This window comes from Lampris incognitus, chromosome 4 (assembly GCF_029633865.1).
Source record: "Lampris incognitus isolate fLamInc1 chromosome 4, fLamInc1.hap2, whole genome shotgun sequence".
In the NCBI taxonomy this organism is placed as follows: domain Eukaryota; kingdom Metazoa; phylum Chordata; class Actinopteri; order Lampriformes; family Lampridae; genus Lampris; species Lampris incognitus.
The window spans coordinates 73,379,612-73,387,804 of record NC_079214.1 but is presented as its reverse complement, the minus strand read 5'-3'; positions in this window follow the sequence as shown (position 1 = coordinate 73,387,804).

The following is an 8,193-nucleotide window of genomic DNA, read 5'->3' as shown; positions in this document are numbered from 1 at the left end:
GTATATATTATTGACTACTGAAAACTGTTCTCATCTGTCACGTCTTTTCTCTCTCTCAATGATGTCTTCTCCTTTCTCTGTGTGTGTGAATGGTGTGATGTGGCTCAACAGCAACATAGCGACTCGGCAGTCGAGCTAGCGGGCCGCACAGCCTTCCATGCCGACAGGACAGCGGACTCCGGCAAGACCCGCGGAGGAGGTTTGAGTATTTATGTCAGTAACTCTTGGTGCAACAATATAAAGATGGTTGAAAGGCATTGCTCTGTTGATCTCCAGCTCCTTATGATTCAGTGCAGGCCTTTCTACCTGCCCAGGGAGCTAACGGCCATTACCATCGCTGCTGTATACACCCCCCCACATGCTACTGCTAAGGTAGCACTTAAGCAGCTACAATGTGCCATCAGCAGACAACAGACCCAACACCCGGACAATGCCTTTATCATAGGTGGTGACTTTAATCAGGCTAACCTCAGGGCCGTATTGCCCAAATTCCGTCAGCATGTCTCCTGCCCCACTAGGGGACAAAACACCCTGGACCATCTCTATACAAACATCAAGGACTCATACAAAGCTACTCCCTGTCCCCACCTGGGGCATTCTGGCCACCTCTGCCTGTTCCTGGTCCCAGCCTACAAACCCCTGACAAAACGGGTCAAGCCAGCAGTAAAGACAATCACTGTCCGGCCAGAAGGAGCAGTCTCTGAACTCCAGGACTGTTTTGAAAACACAGACTGGAGTATTTTTGCACATTCAGCTACCCATGGCTCCCATACAGACATTAATGAACAGACATCTGCCATACTAGCCTACATTAACTTTTGCACTGAGAGTGTCACAACAAAAATATCAGTCCGCACCTTTCCAAACCAGAAACCCTGGATGACCAGTGAGGTCCAGCAGCTGCTGAAAGTCCGGGATGCAGCGTTCAAGTCAGGTAACTATGAGGCCTACAGCGCAGCCAGATCAAACCTCAAAAAGGGCATCAGAACAGCCAAACATAAATATTCCCTACAAATAGAGGCCCACTTTCACAATTACTCTGATCCTCGGCGAATATGGCAAGGCATTCAGTCTATCACAGACCACAAAAGCTCTAATCGTGGTCCCGCTGTCCATGATTCATCCCTGCCAGACAAGCTAAATCATTTCTATGCCCGCTTCGACAAGGACAATACTGACCCAGCCACAAAAATCCCCAGCCACCCAGGAAACCAGGTGCTCACTCTATCAGTCGCAGAGGTCAGAGAATGACTGCGCAGAGTGAACACACGGAAGGCTGCCGGACCAGACGGCATACCGGGTTGGGTCTACTGGGAATGTGCCAATCAGCTGGATGAGGTCTTCACACCTGTATTTAACCTCTCACTGTCCCAATCTAAAGTCCCAGCATGCTTTAAGACCACCTCTATCATTCCTGTCTCCAAGAAACCAACATCCACATGTCTGAATGACTACCAACCCATAGCACTCACCCCCATTGCCATGAAGTGCTTTGAGAGACTGGTTCTGGCTCACATCAAAAACATTATCCCCCCCACATTCGACCCACATCAGTTCGCCTACTGTCCCAAAAGGTCTACTGAGGATGCCATTGCCACTGCCCTACACATTGCTCTGACCCACCTTGAACTTATCAACACATACATCCGGATGCTTTTTATAGATTACAGCTCTGCCTTCAACGCTATCATCCCCGCCAAACTAACCACCAAACTCCTCTCCCTTGGCCTCAGCCCCTCCCTCTGTAACTGGATCCTGGACTTCCTGACCAACAGACCTCAGTCTGTTAGGTTAGGTGACCACACCTCCTCCACCCTGACCCTCAGCACAGGTGCCCCTCAAGGCTGTGTTCTGAGCCCCCTCCTTTTCTCCCTCTTTACCCACGGCTGCCTGCCAACTCACCCTTCAAATGTTATAGTTAAGTTTGCAGATGACAGTACAGTCATTGGCCGTATCACCGACAATGACGAAATGGCCTACAGAGACGAGATTCAGCCCCTCACATCATGGTGTACTACCAACAATCTTGTCCTCAATGTGCAGAGGACGAAGGAGCTGATTGTGGACTTCAGGAGGTCTAGAAGCTGCAGCCACTCCCCCATACACATCAATGGGGTGGAGGTGGAGCATGTTTCCAGCTTTAAATTCCTTGGAGTCCACATCAGCGAGGACCTTTCGTGGACATTAAACACCCAGGCACTTGTGAAAAAGCCCCAACAATGCCTGCATTTCCTGAGGAGGCTGAGGAGCACCCGTCTACCCCCCAAAATTCTCACCAACTTCTACCACTGCACCATAGAGAGCATCCTGACCATCTGCATCTCAGTGTGGTACGGCAACTGCACCTCAGTAGACCAGAAAGCTCTGCAGCGGATCGTCAAGGCGGCCCAGCATATCATCAGTACCCAGCTCCCAGCCATAAAAGACATTTATCACAAACGCTGCCTTCGAAGGGGTCTGAGCATCAGCAGAGATCCCACCCACCCCAACCATGGACTGTTCTCCCCCCTGCGCTCTGGGAGGTGCTACAGGAGCCTCACAGCCCACACTACCAGGCTCAAAAACAGCTTCTTTCCACAAACTGTTGCCCACCTGAACCTGGCTACCCACTGAATGTCTGTAGATATTTTTTAATATTTTGTACTCCAGCTCTTCTTTTTACTTATTTTTAGCTTTTGGTCTTCATGTGTGTATATCTTATACTGTGTTTGCTGTGTTTGTCTGTGTCTGTCTTGAACTGTTTGGTGAAGCCACAGCCCTCATTTCATTTTTAACATGTGCCTGCACATTGTTTTTAATGACAATAAAAATTGAATTGAATTGAATTGAATGTGAGTCTCCCTATAATTCATAGACCCCTCAAAGGCATTCGATACAGTTATCTGGGCCCTGCTGTGGCAAGTCCTGAAGAAATGTGGATGTCCACCGAAGTTTCTCACCATCCTTGGACAGTTTCACTTAGGAATGATGGCCCGAGTGGTAGTGGGGAACCACAGTTCTGAGCCCTTTGGTGTGAAGACTGGAGTCAGACAAGGCTGTGTGCTAGCCTCAGTCCTGTTCAATATCTTCTTAGTCTCTGTTACAACACTGTTACGAAGGAGGATGGAGAAGCAGGCTGGAGTCACCATTGACTTCAGGCTCGATGGTGACCTATTCAACATCAGGAGGTTTCAGGCAACCACCAAGTTGACCTCGGAGACCATCATTGACCTACAGTATGCCGACAATTGTGCCCAGGTAGCCCACACACCAGAAGCCCTACAAAGCACTCTGTCGGCAGTTGTAACTGCATACAGGAGAATGGGACTGATTATCAACACCCAAAAGACAGAGGTAATCTGTCAGATGAGTGCCGGCCTCCCAAGCCACCCAACAACCTTCACAGCAGAAGGGCAACAACTGGCCACTGTTCCTGCCTTCACATATCTGGGAAGCATACTATCGGACACCTGCACAATGGATGATGAGATTCAGCACTGCCTCAAACAAGCCTCAACATCTTGTGGTCGTCGAAGGAGAAAGGTTTTCCAGAACAGCAACCTAAATCTCCACACCAAAGTGCTTGTTAAAGAGCAGTGTGCATCTCCACACTACTCTATGGATGTGAGCATAGCCGTGGGAACATGTTTCAAGTGGGGGGTGGTGTGAAGATGACGTAATATAAAACGGGGGGGGGGTCCTACTCTGAACACTTATATGAAAAAAGATCTCAATTATATATGCTGCAAATGTTGTATGTTTTCTTACATGATTACGTTTTTTAAAAATAATACTTTGATGAACATGAGTCAACAACAGCAGCTGGGCACGGGCTCGAAAGCCAAACGTTGATGATAAAATAGTGACTACAGACACTGTTACTCGCAAAGCAGACGATGTTCGGATATATATACAAACACTATACAACAGCAGCTATGCACTGACTGTTATGAAAGCCAAATCCACAAAATAATAAACGCATCAACCACTGACATAATGCAAAACAACCACTGACAGGAAAAACAACAGCATCGGATCTTAAAACTAACAGTAGCAATAGTAGGCTAATGTGCAGGCCTACTGTATGCATGAAAAAATGGTCTTACCTCATGCTGATACTCCGAATGTGTCTTGCGCTCGGGATTCATACTGATGAAACTTTTCATCATGTTGTAGTGGTTATGGGGATACATAATTCCCCTTATTGAGCTAGTAGGAACGTTGGTTTACAGCTGCTTCTTTCTCATTTCAGGTTTGCAATGATACACTTCAGCTGCGCGGGCTTTGGTTGTTGTTGTAATGGTGGAAGGAATAAATGGTGCACGTTGTGTAGCCGACTCCTGCTTGAGCTCCTCTACAATGTCCTGTATATATCCAGTTGTTCAACGATGTCTCTGTGCACATGCATGAGTGTAAGGTGTGTAAGTCTCTTCTGGGACATGCTGCTCCTCAACCAGGTTTTAAGGTGTCTGAGTGTTGAGAAACTTCTCTCCGAAGACGCAACTGATATTGGTAGGCACATGCAGACTTTTATTAGTTTCTCTGCTTCTCCAAAAAGAGTTCTGGTTTGAGGATTAAGTTCTGAGAGACCTGATGCAACCTCTTGTACTGTCTTGTGAACAGTCCCTTTAAAGACATCTCCCAGCACCTGGAGCTGCAGCTGCAGTCGGCCTAGGTCAAACGCCATGGGTAAATTGAGAGATTGTGCGTCCGTGCGTACTGCAACTGGCTTTCCATTTGCTGCGTCGAGGACAATCTTCTCCCTGAATGCCGCTACTGCCATTCCATCCTGGTCGAATCTCCTGCTGAGTTCAGAGTGAACCAAATCTACTGCCTCGTAAAATTCAGTTCTCCATTTGACCTCATGCGTTGCCTGTAGCAAAGATGCAGCCTCTCTGGTTTGACGTTACCGAGCAGGTGTTTTGCTTACCCTGGGTTCACCTTCGTCGGGCATTTTTAGACCATTCTGGGTAGCACCCGCTTTCACTTCGGTGATCATACCGGTCACAGCGTTATCAACTTGCAGTGCCCTTATGTTACGGGTGGTATTATAGCACCACCCAGTGGATGTTAGCTGTAGTCAATATTACGTAAGGCACGCCGTGCCTCAGTTCATCTCTGTATTGTTGATACATACAGTTCGACACTAAAGCCCGTTAACTGTTAACTTGGGAGTATTCCTCGTTTTTACACACCGCTAGCTCAAACATGGTGTCAGAAGTGGACCTTTGATTCGGTAATTTGGTGGCTGAAGGGATATTGAGCTGTCAAGCGAGTTTTGCAAGTTTGTTTTTTTGTTTTTTTTTGCTAATGCTAGCTAGCCGTACCGCAGTAACAGCAGTGAATAGCCATGGCCGCGACCATACCCCCCGCCAGCTCCGATGAAGCTCAGTCAGTGGCAACCTGAGTGCGAATTGGGAAATCTTCCGAGCAGAATATGAAGATTATGCTTTAGCCACAGGGCTGGTGGACAAGGGCAATAAGGTCCAGGCGGCGACTCCGAGTGTCATGGGAGTTGAATGTCGACATGTCTACAAACACAACTTAAATCTGACCGACGCACAGCAAGAAGACGCGACCGTCATACTGGACTCGTTGGAAAGGTATTTCCAACCCGCTAAAAATGTGATTTATGGGCGCTACGTTTTTGGTTGTTGTAAACAGTAGACTGTTTTGTGACACGGCTCAGGGAGAAAGCTTCCACATGCCAATATGGAGCCCTAAGAGATGACTTAATCAGGGACAGAATAGTCATCGGCATTGCGCAGACGGTTGTTAAGGGAAAAGGACTTGACTCTAGCAAGTGCTATTGAAGCATGCAGAGCCTCAGAACTGAGTGATTTGCAGTTGAGATCCATGGAGCAGGAGAGATCACTTGTGGACAATTTCAATGTTGTAGGGAAACAAACATCAAAAGATCGGCCAGTACTACAGAGAAAATAAGTGAGAACCCCAGATCACAAGGTGGGGGCCTCTTCGCATGCAAATACTGTGGCACAGCACGAGTGGGGAGGGGAACACTGCCCAGCGTATGGCAAGACCTGCACTGTTTGTGGCACAGCCAATCACTTTGCGAGAGTTTGCAATAAAAATAAGAAAAAGAATGGTAAACTCCACACAGTTGAGGGACTGGACATGGATAAAGACAACACAGTCATGGACACAAATTATGTGTACGCAACAGAAAGCATTGGTGCAGTGGGAACAAAAGGCAAGAAATGGTTTGTCAATCTCCGACTGTATGGCAAACTACAGAGATGCCAGCTTGACTCAGGAGCTACGTGCAACGTCATGAGTCTCAGGGACAAGAAGAGGCTAGCTCCCAGAGAGAAACTAAAGCATAGTAGCACCATGCTGAAAATGTACTCAGACCAAGGTCTGCCATCATTTGAGGTCCTTACCAATGAGTGTGTTGTATGGGTCAGCAAATACAAGCTGGATTTTGAGGTCGTAAATACACGACAGTTGCCACTGCTGTCAGGGTCCACGTCAGAGGAGCTGGGGCTCATACACTTCACCATCCCAGAGGAGCTCAGAGTAGAAGGGCTCAACGCAGTGGACGACAGCGTCACCATGCATCTCACCAGAAGTACAATCATCAGAGCACATCAGGATGTCTTCACTGGTGCTGTGGAGGCACTCCCCGAGGAGGCTCATTTCGACTTGGATCCAGCAGTTCAGCCGGTGCAGAGTGCACCACGCAATGTTCCGGTGGCTATGAAGGAAGCTGTGAAGGCTCAGCTTGACCGATATGAAAGAGAGGGTCATATCATATCAGTCAGTGAGCCCACGGATAGGATCAGCAATATGGTCATAGTTAAAAGACCAGAAAAGCTGCGTATATGTCTACAGCCGCACCATCTCAACCAGGCACTCAGGCGCTCGGATTACCTCATGCCCACACTAGAGGATGTGCTCTATAAGCTGCCTAAAGCCAAGGTCTTCACACTGGTCGACGCAAGAGATGCTTTTCTTCAGTGTAAACTAGATGAGGCTAGCAGCCTCATGACCACCTTTTGGACCCCCTGGGGCCGGAAGAGATGATTGAAACTTCCGTTTGGTGTGTCAGTAGCCCCAGAGGTCTACCAGAGGAAACAGCATGAGCTGTTGGAAGGGCTTGAGGGAGTGGAGCCTATAGCTGACGACATCCTCATCGTTGGTTGTGGCAACAGCGAGGAGGAGGCAAACAAGGACCATGATGACAAGCTGGTAGCCCTTCTGGACCGCTGTCAACAAGTGAAAATGCGGCTCAGTGTCAAGAAGCTTCAGTTTAGAGTGTCTGAGGTGCGGTTCCATGGCCACATCCTGTCTGCTGCAGGTCTAAAAGCTGACCCGGAGAAAGTCAGAGCAGTTTTGGACATGCCAGCCCCATCCAACGTCAAGGGTGTGCAGAGACTCATCGGATTCGTCACGTACTTGGCTAAGTTTCTCCCGCGGCTCAGAAGTATGCGAGCCTTTGAGGAGACACACAGACAAGGCCACAGTCTGGCACTGGCTGCCGAAACATGATGCAGCTGTCAGGGAGTTAAAACAGCTTGACACAGATGCCTGTGCTGCGATACCAAAATGTGTCAAAACCAGTCACAGTACATAGTGACTCCAGCCAGCATGGCGTGGGCTGCTGTCTGATACAGGAGGGGCAGCCTATTGCTTTCGCATCGAGGACACTCACGCCTGCAGAGCAAAACTATGCGCAGATAGAGAAGGAATGCCTCAGCATAGTATTTGCCTGCCAGCGTTTCCATCATTATCTGTACGGTAGAGACAATATCACAGCAGAGACAGATCATAAGCCCCTCGTAGAAATCTTCAGTAAGCCCCTCCTCAATGCTCCCAAGCACTTAAAGAGCATGCTACTGGCTCTTCAGAATTACAACCTGAGGGTGATCTACAAACCAGGACCGCACATGTTTGTGAGTGACACATTAAGCAGGGCTGTCACTTCCAAAACAGATCCTGGCTTTATGCATGCAGAGCACACAGTCTGCAGTATGGTGTACAAGCAGCTGGCAATTGAGCACATAAATATGGCCGACTATCTGAATGTCACAGAGAAAAGGCTGCTACAGATACAGCAACACACAGACAATGACAGACAGCTGCAAGTCGTGAAGTCTACTATCCTGAAGGGTTGGCCCGCTGATAAGGATGAAACAGAGCAGGCAGTCAGAGAGTTCTGGCCTATCAAAGAGGAGCTAAGTGTCCAGAATTGAG